The sequence below is a fragment of the Canis lupus genome, chromosome 3 (genome assembly GCF_011100685.1).
Source record: "Canis lupus familiaris isolate Mischka breed German Shepherd chromosome 3, alternate assembly UU_Cfam_GSD_1.0, whole genome shotgun sequence".
NCBI lineage: Eukaryota > Metazoa > Chordata > Mammalia > Carnivora > Canidae > Canis > Canis lupus.
The window spans coordinates 692,703-718,130 of NC_049224.1; the positions used below are offsets into that span (position 1 = coordinate 692,703).

The 25,428-nt window shown below is 39.9% G+C and overlaps 1 long non-coding RNA gene across 9 annotated transcripts in view; it reads left to right on the plus strand.

The window, feature by feature from the left end:
* Positions 1–25,428, plus strand: part of LOC102155195 — a 67,863-nt gene that overhangs the window by 4,375 nt on the left and 38,060 nt on the right. For 8 of the 9 annotated variants that reach the window (XR_005356487.1, XR_005356490.1, XR_005356489.1 and 5 more), the window contains exon 2: positions 9,279–9,368. This is a non-coding gene — a long non-coding RNA (uncharacterized LOC102155195). Of the gene's footprint in view, positions 1–6,262; positions 6,388–9,278; positions 9,369–25,428 lie in introns of those variants that run through there. The other variant, XR_005356488.1, reaches the window with a different exon arrangement.

The following is a 25,428-nucleotide window of genomic DNA, read 5'->3' on the forward strand; positions in this document are numbered from 1 at the left end:
ATGACTTTTATTTGTCATTATGTTAATAGGTTGTGTTATATTGATTTGCAGATGTTGAACCATCCTCCCATTCCTGGAATAAATCTCACTTGATCATGGTATATGATCCTATAACGTGCAAACAGTTTGGTTTGCTAATTTTTTTTTTTTTTTTTTTTTTAGAATTTTTTCATCTATGTTCATCAGGGATATTGGCCTGTAATTTTCTTTTCTTATAGTGCCCCCTTCTGGTTTTGGTATCAAGGTAATGCTGGCCTCATTAAGTGAGTTTGGGAGCGCTCCTTCATCTTCTGTGTTTTGTTATTGTTGTCGTTGTTGTTGTTTTTGGAAGAGTTTAAGAAGAACCAATATTAATTTCCTCTTTAAAGGTTGGTAGAAAAAAAAGGTTGATAAAATTCACCAGTAAAGCCATCTGGCCCTGGAATTTTGTTTATTAAGAGGTTTGTGATAATTAATTCAATCTCTTTATTAGTAATTGATCTGTTCAGATTTTCTGTTTCTTCATGATTCGGTCTTGGTAGGTTGTATGTTTCTAGGAATTTATCCATTTCTTCTAGGTTGTCCAACTTGCTGGTGTGTCATTGTCCATAGTAGTCTTATATGATCCTTGTATTTCTGTTTATTAGTTGTGACAACATCTCTTTCATTTCTAATTTTATTTGAGTCTTCTCTTTTTTTCTTGGTGGTTCTAGGTAAAGGTTTGCCTATTTATCTTTTCAAAGAACCAGCTCTTAGTTTGGCTGATCTTTTCTACTGTCTTTTAAATCACTGTTTCATTTATTTTTGCCCTGAACTTATGTCCTTCTTTCTACTAAGTTTGGGTTTCATTTGTTCTTCTTTTATTTCTTTAAGATACAAAGTTAGGTTGTTTGAGATCTTTTTCATTTCTTACTGTAGGCACTTACTGCTGTGAACTTCACTCTTAAAACTGCTTTTGCTGAGTCCTATTAGTTTTGGTTGTTGTATTTCCATTTGCATTTGTCTGAAATTATATATATATATATATATATATCTTGCTAGAGGGGAGGGACAGAGGGAGAGGGAGAGCATCTTAAGCAGGCGCCACACTCAGTGTGCACCCCAGTGCAGGGCTCAGTCTCAACCCTGAGATCATGACCTGAGCTGAAATCAAGAGTTAGATGCTCAACTGACTGAGCCTCCCAGGTGCCCCTATCTGAAAACATTTTTTATTTATCTTTAGCTTCTTCTTTGGCCATTGGTTACTCAGTAACATGTTTAATCTCTACATATCTGTAAGCTTTCCAGTTTACTTCTTGTAATTGATTTCTAGTTTCATACCATCAGAGTTGGAAAAGAGGCTTGATATGATTTCAGGTTTCTAACTTTATTAAGACTTGTTCTGTGGCTTGACATATGATCTATCCTGGAGAATGTTCCATGTGTGCTTGAGAAGAATGTGTACTCTACTGCTTTTTGATGGAATAATTCTTAAATGTCTAAGTTCCCCTGGGCTAATGTGTGCTTTAAGTTCAGTGTTTCCCTATTCATTTTCTGTCTGGATTATCCATTGATAAAGGTGATATTGAAATCCCCTATTGGTATTGTATTGCTGTCTATTACCCCCTTTAGTTGTGTTAGTGTTTGTTTTATATATCTCGGTTGTCCTATGTTGGGTCTGTAAATATTTACAATTGTCACATCCTCTTCTTGGATTCACCACTTTATCATTATATAATGACCATCTCTGTCTCTCACTAGTTTTTGTCTTCAAGTTTGTTTTGTCTGATATATCTACCCTTGGTTTCTTTTCTTCCCCAGGTTGGGGAGTATCTTTTTCTATACCTTCACTTTCAGTCTATGTGTGTCCTTAAAACTGAAGTAAGTCTTTTATAGGCAGCATTTAGTTGGGTCTTGTTATTATTACTGTTTTTTAAAAATTTATTTTTAAGTAATTTCTACACCCAATGTGGAGCTTGAATTTATAACCCTGAGATCTAAGGGTTACACACTCTACCAACTGAGCCAGCCAGGTGTCCAGGTCTTATTTTTTTAGATCTATTAAACTACTCTTTATCTTTCAATCAGAGAATTTAGTCCATTTACATTTAAAGCAAATATTAATAGTTATAGACTTATTGCCATTTTGTTCATTGTTTTCTGGCTGTTTTGTAGTTCTTTAGTTCTTTTGTTCTTTTCTTGCTTTCTTCCTTTGTGATTTGATACTTTTCCATTCCTTTCTCTGTATCTTTCGTGTATCTACCGTAGACTTTTGCTTTGTGGTTACCATAGGGTTACATAAAACATCCTAGAGTTATAACAGTCTATTTTAAGCTGATACCAATTAAGTTTAAATGCATTAAAAACTCTACATTTTTACCTCCCCCTGTTTTTGTTTTGTATTTTTTGATGTCATAGTTTATATCTTTTTACATATATAGCCATTAAGAAATTACTGTAGTTATAGGTTTTTTTTTTAACAACTTTTGTCTTTTAACTTCATGCTTGATTTATAAATGATTAACCTATCATCATTGCATTAGATTATTCTGAGTTTAACTACATATTTACCTTTACTGGTGAGATTTATACTTTCAAATGTTTTCCTGTTGCTAATTAGTGCCCTTTAATTTCAGCCTAAGGAAGTCACCTTAACATTTCTTATGAGGCCAGTATGGTGGTGATGAACTTCTTAAGCTTTTGCTTGTATGGATAATTCTTTATCTCTTCTTCTGTCTCAAAGGACAACTTTGGTAGATAGAGCATTTTTGGTTGGCAATTTTTTCTTTAAGTGCTTTGAATATATTGTGCCACTCTCTTCTAGCCTGCAAAGTTTCTGCTAATAGCCTCAAGGAGATTCCCTTGTGTGTAAAATTGTTTTTCTCTTGCTGCTTTTAAGATTTTCTTCTTAGTTTTAACTTTTGACACTTTAATTATGTGTCTTGGTGTGGATCTTCTTGGGTTTATTTTATTGGACCTCTCTGGGATTCCTGGATCTGGATGTCTTTTTCCTTCCCCAGGTTAGGGAAATTTTCAGCCATTATTTCTTCAAATAAGTTTTCTGCCCCTTTCTCTCTTCTCCTTCTGGACCCCCTATCATGTAAATATTGGTTGGCTTGATGATATCTCAGAAGTCCTATAAGCTATTTTTGTCCTTTGTTTTTTTTTTTTTTTTTGCTCCACTGATTGGATGAATCCACTACTCAGTCTTTGAGTAACTGATCATTTTTTCCACTGCAATCAGTCTGCTTGCTGTTGAACCCCTCTATTGAAATTTTCAGTTCTGTGATTTCTGAATGGTGCTTGCTTATATTTTCTATCCCTTTATTAAAATTCTCACTTTGTTCATGCATTGTTCTTTGGACTTTAGTGCACATTTTGTGACCATCATTTGAACTCTTTGGCAGGTTTATCACTTGTTTCATTAAGTCTTTTTCTGATGTTTTGTTCTTTCATTTGGAATGTATCCCTCGGTTTCTTCATTTTTCCTGACTCTGTGCTAGTTTCGATGCATTAGACAAAACAGCCACAGCTCCTAGCAGTCTCATGTGGGAGTTGAACCTTATCATTCAACCTGCCCTAACTATTGGTTGTCTCTCAAATCTCTGTGATTGTCTAAGCAGTTTTATTTGTTCTTAGTAGCTCACAGTATTGAAGATGTATTAAGACCTGTGAGAGTCCCAAAGGGGAGGATCTCAGTCAGCACCTAGATTCAGGTTCATTGGCAGCTGGCCTTGAGGCAGCAGCTTTTAAAATATGCAAATATGCCTCTTTCAGGGGAAGCCTGGGATATGGGCATTTCTGTCTGGCCTCATCAGCAAGTGCCCTGAGGGGATAGCTGGCCAAGAACTCTTTCTCTGTTAGTTTTGTGGGACCTGCAAATATAAGCCCTACTGGCCACCAGAGCCAGGTGATAGAAGGGCATCCTTTGGATGACAGCCACAAAAACTGGGATGTATATACAAGCCCCTTTCCTGGAAATATCAGCAACCTGGAGTGAGGCATCAGGAGAGCATATAAGTGGTGCCTACCAGCCTCCCTGGTCTCTGGAGAGTACTGTAGTCAGCCCATTAGAAGCCTATTAGAAGGCTGTAGCCAATCAGAAGCTACTGTGCTATGCAAAAAGACCCCCTTTACAGAAAGACTGGGCACATTTAAATTCTCTGGGTCTGTGCTGGTCCCTACGGAGTTTGCTGTGGTAAATTCTCATGAGTACTTTAAGAACTGTCTCTTAGTTTCCTATAACCTTGCTGGTCTCTTGGATGCCAGCCCCACTGGCTTTCAAAACTAGGTGTTTGGGGCATCCATTTCTCAGGTGGAGGTTTTAAGAGTTGGGACACCAGATATAAAATCTAAACCTTTGACTTCTCAGAAATTTGGAGTTGTAAGTTCCCTCCTCGTTGTGTGTAGCTGCACCAGGGCTGGGGTTTATGATGAAATTATTAGCCTCTACTATCTGGTTTGAGGTCTTTTCTCATTTACCCAAGGTGTAGGAGCCACGCAAGCAGTTTCTGGATTTCTTTCAGAAGCACTGTTCTATATGTAGCTGTAGATTTGATGTGTTCATAGGAGGATGGGAGGTCAAGAGCCTACTATATTGCCATCCTGAATCAGATCCAGACATTGAGTTTCTAGTGTCAATTATTAGAACTTATTTTTTCTAGGATTTCTTTTTGGTTCTTTTTCAAAGATACGGTTATTTGTGATATCTTTTGTTCCTTTGCAATATACCTTCTTTTATTTCTTGAAATACATTAAACATACTCATTTGATATTCTATAGGTCAAAAATTTGCAGTCTTTGTTTCAATACACTATCACTTGTCTGTTTTCTCATAGGTTTCTGATTTATTTTTAAAGTTGTGGCTGCCATTTGGGTCTGTTCTAGAAAGGATTATATGTTTGTTATTGCTGGGTATTTGGGGCACTGCTAACCTGGAAACACTTTTAGACATCTTCTCTATTCATTCATCTGTCAATGGGCATCTGGGCTCTTCCCATATTTTGGCAATTGTTGACATTGTGTGTGTGTACATATATATATATATATATATATACACACACACATATATATATATACATACATAAAATGGAATATTACTCATCCATCAAAAAGAATGAAATCTTGTCATTTGCAACAAATGGATAGAGCTGGAGGGTGTTTGGCTAAGCAAAATAAGTCAGTCAGGGAAAGACAAATCCCATATGATTTCCCTTATATGTGGAATTTGAGAAACAAAATAAATGAACATAGATAAAGGGAAGGAAAAATAAAGTAAGATAAAAACAGAGAAAGAGGCAAACCATAGAGATTCTTAACTCTAGGGAACAAACTGAGGATTGCTGGAGGCGTGGGGGGTGGGGGGGTGGGGTAACTGGATGATGGGCATTAAGGAGGGCACTTGATATATAACGAGCACTGGGTGTTATATGCAACTGATGAATCACCAAACTACCCTGAAACTTAATAATAATAATAATAATAATAACAACAGCAACAATAGCAACACTTTATCCAGCATTTTTAATTATTCTGAATTAGGGGCTTTTTCTGCATATCTCTCCTGCCATATTGCAGGCATGAAACACCTTTTAAGTTTCTTCATCAGTTTATTCCTTGAAAAACCATCCAGCTTAAGAACATCAGAAGAGCTTATCACTAATCCTGCTTTTTCTGCTAATAACCTCTGTGTAAAGGTAGTAATTCTTCCCAAAATAATTTATAATTTAGAGCAAGTCTCACCAGGTCCCTTTTTTAAAGTAAGTTGGTCAAATTCTGTGGGAACCTAACAAAATTACTCTGAAGATCTTTTTTTGGAATAAAAACTGTTGAGAATACCTGGAGCAGTTTAAAAAAAGAATAGTAATGGTGGATGACTGATTCCTTCCTTAATATTAAATATTACACCATATTTTAAAGTCTATAAGATAACTAGAGGAGTATGATAATGGCATAGGTACTCATCTGTCAGTGGAATGGAAGATATAACACATAACTATTCTGAGTATTTGTTAAATCTTGGCAAGTCTTAAAGCAAACTTGCCAAATTAACAGAGAAGGGCTGAGTAAAAATATTTGCTTGATTATAAAAAGGATTTACTAAACGTTAAAAATCAATGGCTCAATCTGGAAAGTGGCAAGAAACTGGTTACAATGAATGATGAGGTTTATCTGACTTTTTGATCATGAGAAAGCATTCCCTTTCAAAATAATATAAATAAAATTGATTTTAAAAATAAATGGAAGGAGTATGGAAATAATTGATAATCTTAATTTAGCAAAAATTTAAAATTTCTCTATAATAATTAGAAATTCCATGAATTAAATAGGCTAAATTCTTATAATAAATATAACTGTAACATATAATCCTTAACAATAAAATAATTCGTGTTAATCCATGTGAACAGTGAGAATCCAGTAGAATCAAAGGTAAAAAAAGATATTTTATAAAAGAGAAACATGAATTGTAAAACATACCAAGAAGTATCGGTGCCTTAAGGGATCTTATGAAAATATTTTTGTAACACTACTGACTTGTAATATATACAATGACCCCTAAATTTCCAATTTATTTTTCTGATATTTATGCGACTTTTTTTTTTTTTTTTTTACTAAAAGCAAAACATGTCTATGTTTAGAGAGGCCTGTCTCTTTCTTTAATTTTGTTCATATTTTGAAAGTGTGATTGGGCTTCAGTTTTTTTTTTCAGATTTTTTTTATTGTGAATGTACTAATTATTAATGCTTAATGTGTTTATATATGAATGGTGTGTTTGGGTAAGATGTGGTTGATCTTGGTTAACTTATGTAAAATTGTCTCTGCACCACCATTTTATAGAGTACTGAGTTTTTGATGACAGTGGTCCTGAAAACTGCTAACTGAATACTGAGAAATCCAATGGGCCTGACTTAGTAGCAGCTGGGTGCCACCAGGTGGTAGTACAAGCCAGGCGCAAAACCATCGCTGTAATTCACAGTGGTACTTTAACAGGAATGAAATTAGTAATAGAATATCCATATTTAACTGGAATCACCCCATCTTCCTTGGTGTTTTTTAAATCTGACTTTAAACTAGTTTTTCAGAGATGAAGCTTCGTTTTTTTTTTAATCTGGTCACATTGCACAGGAAAGACCTGTTTTAATATCTTCTTTTGAATAACCCAAAAGAACATCTTATGGATTCCAGTCCAGACAAAAGCGAAACATCTTTGAGTGGTGAGATTCTCTGTGCCACAGAACTGCAGTCCTAAGCCAATCAGGGAAATAAAGCTGGTGCTGTAGTCAGGAGCCAGCCTGCCAGGAAATATATGTGGCAATTGGGGTTGAATTATTCATAGACAGTTTTTTTGTTTTGTTTTGTTTTTTGTTTTGTTTTGCTTTTTTTTGGTGGGTTAGACAGCTCAATCTGTCTATATTTTTTTAAGTCAGGTATGACTTGATTGCAGTGCTAAGTCACATATCTGGAAATAAATAGTTGCTAGATAAAATATTTTTATTTTTTTTAATTTTTATGACTAAATGTATATGGCATGTGTTTCATGTCCCTGCACTTCCAGGGGTATTTTTAGAGATGTCTGTTTCCATATCAGTAACTTTGCTCTTTCATGATGCTGGAGTCTTTCTTTGGGGGAGTGGATGGCAGCTTTGGAGGATATTTGGTAAGACAGGCGCTCCAGAGGGGCATTGAATAGCTCAAACAGCTCAAAATCCCAAACCTGGGATTCTAATGAGTGGTGTTAGCTATATTAGTGTTAATATTTGTTTTAGCCACTGAGAGAGAATTTCTAGCTGCTCCATTAGAGATAGGAAGTCTGTCCACGGAATAAATTAAGTCCTCCGTATTGAGACAACCTGAAAGTGAGCACCCATGGGTCTATGGGGACCTGTGAGAAATCATGGAGAGCCCAGAAGGGCCTAAAGGACATAAGTCCGAGGATTCTAATCCTTCAGATTTTCAGGAGGAGATGTGATTTCAGTCAAGTGTGGTCCTATAATAATATACGTGGCTTGAATTCTGTTGTATGAAATGAGTGAGTGGTGAGGCCTTGGAAGGAGCATCACTCACTCATGAGAGGCCAGAACAGGCTCAGCCCCCATCACAGCAAACTTTCTTTTTCAGCAAAGTATCCAGAGCTGGTAAGTGTGAAAACCCCAGAAACCTGAGTTTCCGCAAGGCGCTCGGTGAAGTCTCTCGTGACACACCTCTGGCTGACGTGAGGTCTAGGTGTCATTTTGTACGTTGATGATTGATTAGCTACCAAGGTGATGCCACTTAATAGATTGATGTCAAATGATGCCTCTAGGGATGTCCTCGGCCTTCTTTTCTTTGATCCTTTTTATTCATGATTTGGATGAAGGTGTAGAAGGCAGACTGATACAATTTGAGATGACATGAAATTAGAATTAAGGGGTCAAATCAGAGTTGTAAAGTCTTAGGCTGGTTGAACTTGGCATGCAGTAGCAGAATGATTTATTTTTATTTTTTATTTTTATTTTTAGCAGAATGATTTTAAATGGAATATTTATAAAGGCTACTGTGTTCTAAAATCAGGAGCAACTATTCAGGGGAAGTCCTATCTTAGCTGTAGCATACCTAGAAGAGACTTAAGGGGAGATAGTTGGCCGTGAAAATAGTATCAGTCAGCTGTGTACCATAGCTGTCAGCAGAGTAAATGTTAATTTAGGTTTTATCATTCAAAACGTGTGTCCTGGCAAAGGAGAGAGGGGAAGTTCCCTGTCCTCCCGGCGGGGGGGACCACTGTTGCCTCAGCGCTGGGTGCTGTACCTCCCGTGGGGCATAGGCGGCTAGGGACGGTTCAGGAGGGGGATGGCACGGCAGTGAGAGCCGTGGAAGCTGTTATAAGGGGCACAGCTGAAGGAACTGGTTATTAGAAAATCCAGTATCAGGATGGAGTGACACTGGCTCTGCATGTTGGAATCTGCCTGGCGAGACTGGGATTAGACTTGCTCTGTGTTCAAGTTAAGGTCAAGGGCGTGGAAGTTGTACAGCGACAGTTTTGCATTTTGTGTAGTGAGGCTCTGATGGTTAGAAGCAACCCTAGGTGGGAACAAACTATTTCAAAAGATGATTTCTCCGTCGTTACTGTGTTCGAGCATGGACGGGTAAGAACTTGGAACTGTCTTAGCAACTGAGACATGGTCAAGTGAACTTAAAAGGGTCTCTTCCAGTTCTGGATTTGTGGTTATCTTCTTGACCCATTATTGAGCTAAAAGGAATCCTTAAGAAAAGGCACATTTGAGCAGTTCTCAATATTAATTTATCCCAATAAGCCTAATAAGGGTTTTTTTCTTTCTTTTCAGTTTCTTTAGCTGGCAGAGGCAATTCAGGATTTTCAAACGTGACCTTTATTCCTGTTGTCTCAGAGATATGGTCAGTGCCCCGATGCCAAGGTAAACACAATAGGTACTTCCAAATGCTAGAGGGATTACCTAAGCAGGTCGTGTCAAATGATTGGGCAGCCAGTTCTGGGCATATTAGCCCAGGGCTCAGCTCTGGGGTTGGAGTTCAAGAGTCAGCAGTGTTGAAGAGTGGAGTTGAAGAGTGTTTGAGAGAGTCCTTGGCCTGCTGTGATCAACCCGTCCTCCGTGGGGAAGTGCTGGGAGAACCTGATGTGTCTGCCCTGGAATTTGAGAGGTTCAAGGATCCTGAGGGCCACTAAGAGACTGTGGCGGGGGTTACCCATGCCTGGCAGTGGCCCCGAAGGGACAGAGGGCTTTGTTGGGAACCTCGTCTTCCCCACCGCGGGAGAGCTGTGGCAAAGGTGTCCCTTAGTCCAGAAGTGGGGCTGTGTGAGGGGACTGCCCAGCAGGGCTGCCTAGAGGGCGGATTGCCTGTGGTCGGCTGCTGGGGGGACCACTGACAGGCCAGGACAGGAGGCCAATGGGAAGACGTTAACAGGATTAACTAAAGCCAGACCAGCTAGGCTAGGTTCAGATCCTGGCTCTGCTGCTTTTTTGCTGTGTGATCACAGGCAGGAGTAGAGCAAGAAAGGTACAAGAATCTAACCCAAGGCCTATGTCTTAGGAAGATGGCTCAGGGGAGCCAATTTAAATTCAGTAAGATTTTGGAATTTTGACAGTAAACAAGAGACTTTTAAAATACTCAAGATTATTCATGCAACTTAAAGGGATAGAGACCTTGGAGACCTTCCATTTAAGGGTTTAAAAAGGAGTCCAGAGAGCAGGTTTGAAGAGACGGTGGAAAAGGAATAAGGGTGCCTTCTAGTTGCATCCTGTGCAGACAGACCTAGTAGAGAGTGGAAATGCTGGAGTCACGGCCAGGGACGGATTTTAGACATGGTTTTGTCACCAGGTAGCCATGTCCGTAGCAAGTCACCCTACCTCTCTGGGTCCCAAGTGTCTTCACCTGTACAACATCTCCTGCTTCCTTGTAGCCATGTGGTTCTGTTTCCATTTTCCTTCACAGGCAAGGTATGCAATATGTGTCATATATACAAACATTCATAAATACTAAATATCCAAACATATCTTCCATTGATATATACATTTAATATTTATAGATACATATGGATGCATTTGATACTTGTAAGTATACAGATATATTTAGTATTTATAAATATGTAGATATATATAGATATATTTAGTATTTATATATATTTATTTATACCCAGAACTTTTTTCTGAAAAGATTTCATTAGCTGAATTGCATTTTCTCTTGGCATACTGACTGGGCTTTGTGCCTGAATACAGTGTTAAGGTTACCTCCTGTGTTCCTCCAGTAGTTTTCCTCTGCTAAACTTTATATAGATAAGCTTTAGTAGGAGATGGCATTTTGAGCACATATATTTTAAGAGTCTTACCCATATTAATTCTCCCGATTCAGTCTACATGTGGTTTTTACATTTTCATAGCTCAAAAGTCACAGGCAAGCTCAACTGAAGGAGGTAAGAGGAATGTCAATTAAATACAATTAAATATTAAAAAATCCCCCAGACCTCTTGGAATTCGTGAGATAGTTCTGCACGTTCCTACGTGTGTGCAACAAAAAATAGACTTAGTTTGCCCTTGAATTTTAAGCCTCCTCATAACACTGGTCTGGAGGTGATGTAATTTTCTGTAAATTCCTGTCTGAGTCCCTGACATGCTCCAGAAAGGGTTGGTACAACCAAATCACTGCTTTAACTAGTTCAGTTATTTGAAATTATACAGTAAGTATACAGTAATTCTATTTTGTCCAAATAAAAAGTAGACACAGAGATTAGAACATCATAAAATAGACAAAAGGAGAAGGTGACATCTATCTTAACCTGCTCAGTCCTTTGCTGGAATCCTTCTCTTGAGCAGGGATTGATCTCATGAGCAGTAGCAATAGTTTGTTATAAACTATACTAGATTGTGTATTTATTAGTTTTAAATTTTATAAGACATTCAGTCTCTGCAGTGATAGCTGAGGAGGGGTTTTCAAAGCTGAGCACTGCACGTGGACTGCATATTTATACGCATAGCAGCATCTGTGTCCTACACTGAACCAGAACAGCAGTACCAACAACTGCGGCACCCACAGCTCCAAAGCCCATAACTTGAGATGTCTCTGCTATTTTCACCCAATATAGGTTTAAATGATCTCTAAGTTCTCTCTCCGCAGTCCTGTGGTTCAGCTCACAAGAGGCATCATCTTTAAAGCTTAGGTATAAATTCAGCTGTGGCAGCTTAAGCCTCTAAAATCTTGGTATCCAGAACACCAAGACCCTGTTAGGACACAGTGAGGATACTTAAATGTTGGGAAGAGAATGGAAGTCAAGTGTAACAAGGTGTCTTTCCTTAAACATACATGTACGTTAGTTCAGTTTCCCTTGCGTTTTTGGAACTGCTCCATATCATGGTGGTTGAGAGGATTATAAGGAGTGATTACAGAGAAAGAAGTAAACAAAGAGCCCTGAATTCAATTTCTGGGGGCGCTTTATTTTCCGCCTTCCTGAACTCTAGACCACGTCCAAAGATCTAGACCAGTGGTAATAGGGGGCAGATGTTCACATAATGAATTAGAGGGTGGCAACTGCACATGTTACTATTCCAGGCCTCTGGTGGTAGTATTTTTGCAGCCCAGCACATTGCCTGTCTCTTCCTACTCTTTCAGTGCAGTTTCTCTATTGCCCTTCTTTACGTGAGGATCAGCAAAAGCCCTGCTGGGGTCAGAGCGCCCCATCACCTGGCCATTGTAATTGATTCAGACGTGACGTGTGAGCCAAGCTGGGCTGACGAGAGCCCGAGTCTGGGACTCAGAGTGGAGGCAATAGGGGAAGCTGCCTTTCCTCTCTGTTCCCAAAACTGGGAGGGTAGCTGAGGATGGCTCATTTTACCATCCTGTGGAACAAGCCTTGGTCGTCAGAGTGAGGCCTACCCTGAGACAAAGGCAGGAGGTGAATGGCAGTGTTGTCTGCGGTCTGGCTCTAGGTCTGTCTGATGTCAGCTCTAATAAACCACGGCTTGTTTGTTTCCTCTAAGTTGATTTGGATTTCTGTCATTTGTATCCTAATACAGACTTCAAACAGAAATATTAGAAAACACACTTTTATGAAATGTCACTTCATAAGCCTAAAAATACAGATGATTTTGGTGTGATAAGAAAAGTAACTGTAATTTATCAAGCATCTTCCAGGTGCTAAGCATGGCTATCAGTACATTCTGTGTTCGTTTTTATTTTTTCTTCTTTTTTAAAAAAGATTCTTTATTCATTGGAGAGAAAATGAGAGCATAAGCAGGGGGGAGGGCCAGAAGGAGAGGGTCGGGGAGAGAGGGAGAAGCAGACTTTCCACTGAGCGGGGAGCCCAATACAGGGCTTGATCTCAGGACCCTGGGATCATGACCTGAGCTGAAGGCAGTTGCTTAACCAGCTGTGCCACCCAGGAGCCTGTTTTATTTTCATTTAAACTCTACCACAACCTATGTAGTGTATGTATCAGTTAGCTGTCACTGGGTAACAAACTGTCCCAAAACTTAGTGGCTTGAAACAATAAGAGTGTATTTAACCCAAGTCTCTTGCTGGGTTGGGTGATTGTTCTGATGTAGGTCAGGCTCAGCTGAGCGCACATGGGCTTGCTCCTGGATCTACAATAAGCTGGCAGATTTCTGGGGACTGACTAGTTTGGGATGACTCATGTGTAAGTCTGGAGTTTGGTGGTTTTCTGAGCTGGGCCCCACAGGAGCGCCTGGACATTGTGTCTCAAGCAGACTAGCCTGGGCTCTGAACGTGAGTGTTGCCGAGTTCCAGGAGAGTGATGAAGGCATGGAGGCTCCCGCATTTTGCAGCTTCTCCTGCATTCTGTGGACCAAAGTACAAGGCCAACCCTTGTTCAGGGAATGAGGAAATAATCTCCACTTTTAATTGGAGGACCTGAAAGTCAAAGGGAATTGATATAAGGAGGCATGAAAACATGAGAGCACAACTAATTTTCTAAAAAAGGTATTAGGTGCATATACTTCAAAAGTTAAGAAATTTACTCAAGATCACATGGCTAGTAAGTAGCAGAGACAGGACTTGAGCCTTAATCTTCTGACTGAAAAGCTCACTCTTCCAGCATTTCTCTCTTCTTGCTGATTCATCTATGTCGTCCAGTTGTCACAACTTAGTTTCCAAAGTCCTATTCTTAGATCACTTTTGAATGACTTCTCAGTTATTATGAAGAGTTTATTATAACAAAGGTATTGACTTTCCGTGAATAGGTTTTTCTTGAGCCACACTTATAAGCATTTCCATTCATATTTATACCCACAAGAAAAGGAAGTTCATATTTTCATCTTGCATCATGGCTATGCTTTGAAATACCAAATGTTATTTTGGGAGAATAGATAAAATAACTTGTAGTATCCAGTAAATTCTTAAACAATACATAGATGTGATGAGGAAACAATGAGTTCAGGCAAATGGGAAGTTGGAAGATGGTGAGATCTGTAAATGGGAAGAAGGCTGTCAACAAATGGAGGCAAGGGACAGTGAACTTCAATCCTGTAGGATTCTAGGAAGGGTAGTAGTGGCTGTAGCTACCATTTAAGTTGAGAAATCTTATAGCCTTGTGTGAAAGTCTTCATGAATAGTCCAGAGACAGCCCTCCCTAAGGATCCTCAATAGGATCGAATATGGGGAAAAGAGACAGTGTACAGAGCCTGGTATTGCACTGCAAGACTCAGATGCCCTACATTGTGCCTCTCTCAAAATAGTTTAGCTTAAACTCTCCTTGCATGCCTAGCTTAAAAGTCTGAGTGTTATAATTGTTCCTCTACAACAGTCCTAAGGGTGTTGATGGGAGGGGGTGGTCACATAGGCAACTTTGTCTCATGAAATTCAATGATTAAAATGCATGATTGCTGTGAAGAAAGGAAGTTCGGAAGAGCATAGAAAGAAGCAGATGGTGGGAAATGAAGGGAGAGAACTGCCAGGAGCTTTCTTCCTGCGATGGAAGCAAGGCCCTCTCTCAGAAGGTAATACTAGGTCAGGGCGCCTGGGGGGCTCAGTTGGTTAAGCCTCTGACTCTTGATATCTGCTCAGGTCATGATCTCAGGTCATGGGCTCAAGCTCCCTGCTCAACAGTACATCTGCTTGAGATTCTCCTTCCTTCTCCCTCTGCTCTTCCCTCCCTCCCTCCCTCCCTGCCTCCATCCTTCCCTGTTCTTGCATGCGTACCCTCTTTCTCTCTCTCCTAAGAAACAATGGTAACACCAGGCAAGTAGAACTGAGTGCTCAGGAACTTCTCAGAGGTCATTTATTTTCAGGGAATATAGGCATAAGGGCAGGGAGTGTTCACATGGTTCAGTTGAGACAGGAAGAGGTAAAGGATAAGTCGGAGGATATCTAAGGATTGGTAAAGAAAGTAGATGGTTTTATGACTCATAAGTTCACTATTAGGGGAAAAGGTGATATGTATAGTTTTTAAACATCATGAAATCTTTTATTTTCATCTTTTCAACACAGTAAATACGTCACAAACAGCAGAATGGTTTCTAATTTCAGAACCTGGTGATAAGGAAAGGCAGGGTATGAGAAGAAGCCAGGGACTGTACCCCCCTGATGAGGTTCCTTTGTGGTTTGTTTTAAGGGGGTTTGCATGGTCTGTGTTCAGAAGCACTGAAAAACTTGGAATGAAGAATCGATTTCCCCTCTTTTCTATTAATCTCCATCTGGCCCTGGATGACTCTGGAAAGAGAGGGTGGTCCTTGTGCCTGAGTTGGAGAAGTTTGGTCTGCAGTCAGGACTGGATCCCAAAACTGGAACCTGACATTCCTGTACTCCGTGTCCATGGGATTTTGTCCATATCTGACTGTCGTGTGACTATAGACTTTTCCCCCTGCACCAAAAAGGTGCAGAGTTCTAGCCACAAGGGTGAGGATTCTATATAAACTTGAAATCACTTTTCAACATGAACCATTTGAAAAAACAGACCCCCATTTTATTATATTAAGTAAAAAACCCAAATAAATTAAAAGAAAGTAGGTCAACATCCTTAGATAGGAATGTATCTCAGAAAGGAGACCAAAAAAAATTTTGGATAGGGCATCTTCACATAATAATTTTAAGCTTTTAAATCACAGATTTGAGCTGTAGGAATGCCTTTGTTGATAAATACAGAAGGAGGATCAGCCATTGGAACTGCTTATCTTGCATTTGTTCAAAGCACTGAATAAACTAGAGCAGATTTTGTAGAGTTTGGAATTTTACTGCGACGTGACAAGTACTCAAAATCAAAGAGTTGTTGAATCTGCAAATAATATGTTTGTAGTGATTGATCCTCTTCTAAATCTATAATTAAAAAAGGTAGGAAAAGTAACATGAAAGCAATTTCACATTCTTTTAAGTTCTGGTTAAAGATATTTGAAAGATCAGAATGGTTTTCCATCTTTGGTAACTTAGATGATGCTTACAAAAACAAAATACAATCCAAATGTCTTCTACAATATTGTTATTAATCTAAGTGTTATTTGTTACAAATTTATAGGTAACTGCTGCCTTTGAGGATGTTACCATCCTCAAAGTGATGTCTGTTTGTGGATACCTCTTTTTGCTATTTCAGTCTCTAAATTTTTATGTCATAAGCTAACTTTGACAATTGGGGCACCTGTGTGGCTCGGTTGAGTATCTGAACCTTGATTTCAGCTCAGGTCATGATCTTAGGGTTGTGGAATTGAGCCCTGCATCGGCTCTGTGCTCAACATGGAATATACTTAGGATGCTTTCTCTCCCTCTTCCTCTACCCCTCTCCCTACTTGCACACATACTGGCCCTGTCTCTCTCTTAATAAATAAGACCTTATAAAAAATAAGCTAGCTTTGCTTAAAAATAAAAGTTAAATACACTTTATTCTAGAATGATTTTTTTATGTACCGAAAACTTGAAAAGACAATACAGCAAGGTCCTATTTACACCTCATCCATCTTCCCCTAATTTTAACATCGGTAGTGGATTGAATGGTGGCCTCCAAAATATATGTCCACATCCTAACTCTGGAATCTGTGAATGTTACCTTATTTGGAAAAAGAGTCTTTGCTGATATAATTAAATTAAAGATTTCAAGATGAGATTATTCTGGATTATCTGATTGGGCCTTAAATCTAATGACAAGTATCCTTGTAAAAGACACACAGGAAACAAAAAAAAGACACAGAGGAGAGACACACAGGGAGAAGAGGAGAAGGCCTGAATTTTTTTTTTTTTTCCTTTTTCTGATGTCTCTTTTCTGTTCCAGGATCCAGTCCAGAACACCACATTGCGTTCATTGCCGCCCCCATGGTGTCCTCTGGTTCATGACAGTTTCCCAGTCTTTCCTTATTTTTCATGACCTTGATGGTCTTGAGCAGTCCTGGTTAGGTATTTCGTAGAATATCCCCTACTATGAGTTTATCTACTATTTTTCTCATGATTAGACTGGATTATAAATTCTGGGGATGAATACGACAGAGATATAGTGTCCCCCTAATCATAAAGGGTAAAGGGTATATATATCCGTATGATTTATCCCTGCTGATGTTAGTCATTTTTTAAAAAAGATTTTCTTTATTAATGAGAGACACACATAGAGAAGCAGAGACCCAGGCAGAGGGAGAGGCAGGCTTCATGCAGGGAGCCCAATGGGGAACTCGATCCCAGGACCCTGGGATCATACCTGAGCTGAAGGCAAACGCTCAACCACTGAGCCACCCAGGTGCTAGGATCCCTGCTCATGTTAGTCTTGATCACTTAGATAAAGTGGAGTTTTCCAAGTGTCTCCATTGTAAAGTCACCATTTCCTTTTTACATACTATATTCTTCAGAATCAAGTCTTTAAGTTCAGCCTACACCCAAGGAAGTGGGAGATTAAACTACACTTCCTTGTAACAGGGGGAAGCTAGTATGTACTATTGGGAATTTTTCTCTAAGACAGTTCTTCCTTTCTTTCTTCAACAGTTTATTTATGTATCAATGAATGTATATATTATAATCCAATTCAGTATTATGATCGTACATTATTTGTTGCCCAAATTGTTGTAGTTTTTATCCGTATTATAATTATTAACTTATTATACTGTATGCTATTAGTTTAAGCTTTCATTTTGCTCTTCAGTCTATTAGCTATCTGTTGCTCCATAACAAATTACACCAAAATTTAGGGGCTTAAAACAGCAAATATTATTATCTCACAGTTTCTGTGGGTCAGGAATCTGAGTGTAGCTTAACTGGGCACCTCTGCTCCCTCACTAGGCTGCAGTCAAGGTGTCAGATGGAGCTGTAATCTTCTCAAACCTTGACCTGAGAGCACCTGCTTCCCCAGGCTCATGCACATGGTTGTTGGTAGCCCTCAGGTCCTTGCTGGCTGTTGGATGGAGACATTAGTTCCTTGCCAGGCAGGACAGGAATAGTCGTAAAATAATATGGCAGCTGGCTTCTTTCAGAGGGTGCCCAGCATGGAGAGTACAGTCTTGCAAGTGACTTCCTTTCACTGTTGCCAGAATATATATATTTCAAGTGATTCACTGGGGTGCCTGGGTGGCTCAGTCACTTGAGCCTCTGACTCTTGATTTTGACTCAGGTCATGATCTTGTAATCATGAGATTGAGCTCCATGTTGGGCTCCACACGCAGTATGGAGTCTGCTTGAAAGTCTCTTCTCTCTCCCTCTCTCTTTCCCCCAAAGGCACATGTTCGCTCTCTCTCTCAGTATATCTCTTAATAAGTAAATAAATAAATCTTTAAAACAAACCCAAAACAAAACAAAAAACCCAAGTGATTCACTTGTCCAGCCCACACTCAAGGCAGGGATGCTGGTTATAGAAGGCCATTCTGAAGAGGAAGAGGTGATGATAACTGGGGCTACCACACTCAGTATCCCACTATTACATTCACTCGCTTCAGTTAGTGAGTTAGAATGGGCAGAGGGAGAAGAGGAGGGGGAAACCTAGAAAAGCAAAACCCCTGATGGATTAAATGTTTTGGATGCAGTAACTTTTGACAATGTGTCACATACTATATGGGTGTCTACCTCTTATTATTATTCATCTATACATTTATTTACTTATTCATTTAGGATTATATGGCATGTAGCTTCAAGCCAAACATGATATTTCTGACCCCAGGCTGTGGTCTACTTGAGAGTTTTGAAAACATTTTTTTTCTTAATTAGCACCTGAGCACTTACAGGCTATTTAGGACCAGCCACCTGAGCATCACTTCCACCAGGTATTATATGAGCAGAAGTGGAACCCATTAGTAATTATAATTGAAGCTAAACATAATTACTTTCATAATCTTGAGTTGTTCACCTTGAATTCCATCAAAATCGTATTATGAAGCTGAGGAATTATGAAGAATTACTGACAAAGGATACTGTCAATAATTCTTTCATTTGTATTCAACTCATCTTTAAATTAGGTCCATTTACCTTTATTTATTTGTTTCTTTTGGTAAAAAAAAAAAAAAAAAAAAAGCTCCCTGCAGAACACTTGAAAGTGAATAAAACTCCAAAGGAAAACAATCCAAATTATATACCATAGTGTTAACATTTTGATGCACAAAATTTCCATATTATTCTTTTTTAAATTAAATTAAAATTTTTTTTAATTTTTAAGTAATCTCTACACCCAACATGGGGCTTGAACTCACAATCCGGAGATCAAGAATCATATGCTCTACCAACTAAATCATCCAGAACCCCTTCCATATTATTCTTATACATATTTATTTATTTACATGTATACTTAACAGCATTGTTATCAAATTTTGGAATTTATAGAAATATGAGTATTTTCCTAAGTAAATTATTATTTTAGCAAGAACCCACTTGACTCATGATTATTGTCACTGAAATTCCCACAGTAGTTTTGCTCTGTAGACACCTCTGCACTCATCCAATTAGCATATATTGACTTCTTACTGGTGGCCAGTAAGGAACCCAGCACAGGGGAGTGCATGAGCCAGGTACTTGGAAAACTCAGTGTATGTTTTAGCCTGGCACCTAATCGGTTTTCATGTCCTTGGACTAATAAAAATCAATAGCTATCATATATTGAACATTTAGTTAAAAAATTCCTTTAACTCTAGGGCCAATGTGGGGCTTGAACTCAAAACCCCAAGATCAAGGGTTGCATGCTCTACCAACTGAGCCTGCCAGATGCTGCTATAGTGAACATTCACTATGTGCTAATTATTCCTGGAGCCCTTCATTTTACTCTCATGTTTAATCACAACACCCATGAGGTAGATACCATTACAATTATACTCATTTTACAGAGGGAAAGACTGAGGCCAGAAAGGTTAAGGAACTTGCCCAAGGGCACATAGCTAGTAGGTAGTGGAGCCAGGATTTAACCCTGGTAGCTAATTCCAGAGTTTATGTTCTTAATCACTGCTCTATACTTTTGAAATGAATACGAGCACTTGCTCTCTGGGCCTTAGTTTCTACATTGGCACAATGAATAGAAATTGTCCTAAATGAATACCCACCATTTGCTTCAATGTGGATGGAACTGGAGGGTATTATGCTGAGTGAAATAAGTCAATCAGAGAAGGACAGCCATCATATGGTCTCACTCATATGTGGAAAAAAAAATAGTGAAAGGGATTATAACGGAAAGGAAGGAAACCGAGTGGAGAAAAATAGAGAGGAAGACAAACCATGAGAAACTCCTAACTGGGAAACAAAGGCTTGTGGAAGGAGAGGAGGTGAGGGGATGGTATCACTGGGCAGGCACTAAGGAGGGCACTTGATGGGATGGGATGAGCACTAGGTATTACACTATATGTTGGCAAATTGAATTTAAACAAAAAGAAGTTTTTTTAAAAGCTTAAAAAAAATGAAGTCCTGAAAGTAGGTGATTTCTAATATAATTTGCTTGTTTGCAAGTATAATAGGATTTCATCATATGCATAATTAACTTACTCAACTTCAAAGTTTCTCCAAATGAAGAGGGAAAGCAAGAGAGAAAGAGATTAAAAGAGAGAGTTTAAATAATCCAGGGAATTGAAATAGTCAATAGTCAGTGCAAGTTGGTCAAAACCTATGGAAATAATGTATGAATGATTTAATTTTAAAACTATTCTTATCATTGACAATGGAAAGAAATGTATTGTTCAGGTGACCAGATAAGTCAGTGGTGATAGATTTACTCACATTCTTGAAGAAGAAACTGAAGAATGAATTGAACTCAGTGGTGAAACACAAGTGATAAATTAGGGCAGCCAATAAAATCAATTTGCAGATGTAAAAAAAAAATACATACTTTTTTTTAAAGCAATGTATTTTAAGGATAGTTTTATTATATGTGGTTTTTTAAAAATCTACTGATTTTAAAATCAAACCTGAAGTAAGATGTGAATCCATTTTAACAGATACCTCCTAAATAATTTTTTTTATGGAAAGATAAGTTTATAATAAAGCATCTAAAAGCCAGGATTCATTCTGGTCTTATGAAGAACCAGACTATGACCAAAACACCATTAGAATCTAAGGTATCAATTTTCTGTCTCATCCCCCCCTCCCCCCTGCTTCCCTATGGGGACCTGCTTCATTCTTTTCCTGAATAAGCTTTCTTTACTTCTTCAGGCATGGGTGGAAAATCTTTCAGACCAAGCCCTGAATAGGATGCAAGTTGGCCACTAATAGTGTTTCTGAACCTTAATTCCAATGTCCTGGAGAATTTGCAACCTCAGATAGGTTTGTGAGACCCAAGAGAGTAGGACTCTGCCCCACTTTCCAGGAGACATAGATCCTTCCCTAGAACCAAGACAGGAACTGCTACTGTGATGTGTTTCAGACACAAGTGACCTCATAAAATTTCCTGGGTCCCGGAAGCAGGGCTCAGAAGAAGAGGAGGAAGTCACTGGACTCACCCTGTGGACAGAAGTGAGGGAGGTCTTAGTGGTGATGAGAGAGAACCAGACAAGACATCAGATGTCTTAGTAGGTGACCAGTCACTGGGGACTTAGCTACAACCCAGGAAAGGGGGAGCGGGAAAGGAAGAATGCCAAATCAGCAGGTTAAATTTTTGCCTCTCCAGTAAAATGGAGCTTAAAATAAAAGCTGGGCTGAATTATAAAAAATAGTATTATGTTGGTGGCACACTTACTTTGAGGGCCGAGACTTGTATCTGTCTGGAATTCTGTGATTCCTTTCTGAACTACAGGTTGCTGACGCACTCCAGAATTAGGGTCAAGCCATTTTGGGCAACATTTGTTCCCAATATAGAGACAAGGTAGGTGCTCAAGACACCAGTGAGTTGGAAAACCTGCGAACTCTAGTGAAATTTAGTTGGCAATAGTTCTAAAAATGTTTTGAAGTTTTGGGGCAACTGGAAGGTGATGGAGAAAAGGAAGAGGGCAAATGTTAACCTTAATAAACTTAATGGATAGATCTGAGTTTTATGAGGACCAAGAAGGTGGTTAAAAAGGTAGGTGCATGAGATACACTTTTCATGGCATCTTTCTCAGGCTCTAATTTTAGCCAGTGGACTCGAGAGTAGTGACTCCAGCAGCACCAGCCCAGGCCTGACAAACGGCACAGATGGACCCTTATCATAGCTCTTTTGGAATGCCCTGAACTAGGCTGTTTTTAAGGTATCTTCCAAAGCAGAAGAACCCTGGTGCTCTGTCAAGTGGGTGTCCCTTTACTGTGCTACGGATTGGTGCAGTGGCCAGGACCGTGGTCAGACATCTTTTGAGGAAGGACTCCTTAACAGGCCTTGAGAGGACACTGCTCTGCATTGGAAGGTGGATGCTTCTAAGACTCTTGTGAAGTATAAGCACACTCCTATTTTGTCTTGTTTGTAGGAAAAAAAGAACATTTTAATGGTGACATTGCCTTAAATGAAGCCCTTAGCCCTAATGTTGGAGCTAAGGCCTGCTCGGGGAGGGTAGGAGGAAAGCATCTCAGAACTTAGAGGACCAGAGAATGGAGCCACTCTGTGGCCTCAGGAGTCTGGGCTCAGTAAATCCCTCTATCTCTTCTTTCACAGACCTCTGAAGCCCAGAGATCTTAGAGATTGTAGGAGTGAAGTCATGGTGAAGGTTCAGGTCGGGACCCCGGTCACACACCGACTGCCTTATTTAAGGCAGCAATAGCTTTCACCCCTTCGGTAAAGTGAGTCTCTCAAGGCCTCCTGTCAGTTCAGTGGAAGTGATGGGTGAATGTGGGGAGCAGGAGCCCAGGGGTTCTCGATGGTAGTTGGGAGAATTTCCCGGGTAACCCCAGATAGGAAACATTCCAAAGGGAAGAACTCACCCAGGATATATTCTCATCTATCTCACCTTTGGGAACCTGGAGGAAATATCACTCCTGTGGTCGGGGCTGCTTCGTGCACAGCACTTCTCTTCTGGGACTTGGGCCCAGGTCTCCACCTGTGTGCGTGCATGTTTGGAAGGGGCCGTTTGGTGAGGGTGAGGAGTAATGCTTGCGGGTAGAGTAACTTGCAGGAATATACATGTTAATTCAGGAAGAGAATATGGTGGAATAATATCTTGGAGATTTATTATTTTATTTCCTTTGGCATTTCTTCCCTCTCTCTGTTGGAGCAGATGGTCAGCTCTGAGCTCATCACCTCAGGAAGGGAAGTGACAGCGTAGAAAGAACCTCTCCAGAGTTGTGTTCCAAGCCCCAAGTCCTTAGGGAACTAGGAGTATTTTGGGTATAGAAAAAATGTTTAGAAAGAGTAGGAGGAGGAAGAGAACAGGGCTTCCCTCAAGATTACAGAAAGCTCTGTGGGCTGGAGGGGGAGGAGGGGAGCGAGTGGAGTCCCAGAGAGGGGCTCTGAGCCTGAGTGCCTGAGTGCCTGAGTGCCTCCTAGGGATGGCTCCCCGGAAGGCTGGCAGGTTTGGCCAGAACAGCCTCTTAAAATTTTCCTGTGCTCCAGGGGTCTTAAAGCAGCAGTTTCCTCCACTGGGATCTCTGGACCATACCTTGTCCTACCTGCCCACGGTGCCTGGTCCACACTGGTGTCCATGTTCTCTCCAGTCTTTACGTTGAGCCACCGGTCCGCATGGCCCCTTCTGCTCCAGTAGCTCTCTGTGCCAGGTTAGCGGTGTTGGAGTCTTCTGTGCTCGTGTCCTCCACTGGGACACAGGCATCTGTGTGAGTGTCCGTGCTCCATCTGCCTGGACGTGCCTCCAGGTCAGTCTTGGTCTGGGGCCCTGATACACCTCTGAGGTCCTACTCCAATACCACGTACGAGGACTTTTCAAGTCCTGTGTTCCTATTCATCAGCTCTCCTTGACAAACACCATAAGGCTCGGAGAGGTATAGGGCTTGCTGAAAAGAAACTGTCTTATAAGGACATAGAGGTTTATACATTCTCCTACTGCAGATTCTCTGTGAGTTACTGCCCTGCTGCCCATGGACTCCTAACAGTCAGGGATGGTCTTCAGGACACAAAGCATTCAAGCTGAGGAGTAGACAAGTTTGTCCTACAGCACGATATCAAAAATGTCATATCAAGCCTCTGCTACAGACCCTCAAATCACTCAATCTCTGTTCTGAGTTTAGTATGACGGGTGAGCCTGTGTGAGCCTGGCGCATAAAGGAGAATGGCATTTTATTCAGTTTGGTCATGAAATCAACTTATCTCAAACATTCACAGTGGAAATTACCTTAAAACCTTTTTTTTTCCCCCTTAAAGTAATCTCTCTGCCCAGTGTGGGGCTCAAACTCACAACCCTGAGTCACATGCTCTACTGACTCAGCCAGCTGGGCACCCCTACCTTAAAATGTTATTAAATCTTCAATTGCACTCCATATGAGTGTTCCTCGTGTTTAGGGACAGTGTTGCTTTAAAGTTTCTTTAAATTCTAGAATCACATTCAGTGTGGTGAGATGCTCACACTATGAGAGGTATATCGAGGGAAGAGCATTTTACATCTTACAGATTAGTTTTCAGTTTGAGGTGTGAATGGGAATGTGGGGCAAGGATGTACACACTTTTTATTATAATGTATACATCATTATGTTTATATAATTGCTTCTTTTTGGTATAGCAAGTATAGAATTGTTAGACACAGGTCAAGGTACCAAGAACATTCAAGAACTTGATCTCAAGGGATATATAATTCCACTTCTGAGAAAATTAAATAGAAACGTAAGAAGTAAATGGCAGCAGGAACGCTTAGGTGGCTCAGTGGTTGAGCACCTGCCTTCAGCTCAGCGCATGCCCCCAGGGTTTTGGGATCGAGTCCCACGTCGGGCTCCCTGCATGGAGCCTGCTTCTCCCTCTGCCTCTGCGTCTCTGCCTCTCTCCCTCTGTGTGTCTCATGAATAAATAAATAAAATACTTAAAAAAAAGAAGTGAATGGCAGCTTAGAGATTTCATAATGGTCTTGTACCATCTCTTGATCCTGGACCATCCACTGTGGCTTCATCCTTGGGTTTCATGTATTGGAAATATGTCTACCAATACTCCAGGCTTGTATCTTCCCAGGTTATGCCTGATAGAACAGAATTTGTCTTTGTCAGCATTTCCAAAACATCTCTTTGGATCTCATTAGATCTGATTGGTTCACATGCCCATCCTAAACTCATCATCACCTTAAATAAGGGATGAATGTTAGAGGGAGATAGAATATAATTCCTTGATTTATTATGTTTCAATTCTTGCATACTCCTGGAGACAGGGCTACACTTGATCTTAGCCAAAAGGCCGAGAAGCGATTGGAGACAGGGCTAGAGTTAACTTTTCTATAAGCGCTTAGACAGAAGGAAGAGGTTGTTTCCCAAAGGAAAATCGAGGGAATGCATCTTGAAAAAGGTGAATGGATACTGGGAAGAGAAATGATATTCTTTAAAAGGTTTAAAATGTTGGTAATTTCTGGGCAGAAGAATGATATTCCAGAGGGTGTGTTGTAAAGCCTTAGACAATTGGTAAAAGGAAGGTGCGGTGGGAGGGAGAAGTCAGATTAAAGAAGCAAAGGGCTAAACTGGATGGGATTAAATTCAGTGGACAAGGTAGGATTGTACTTGGGGTCATTCTGGGAATGACATGGATAA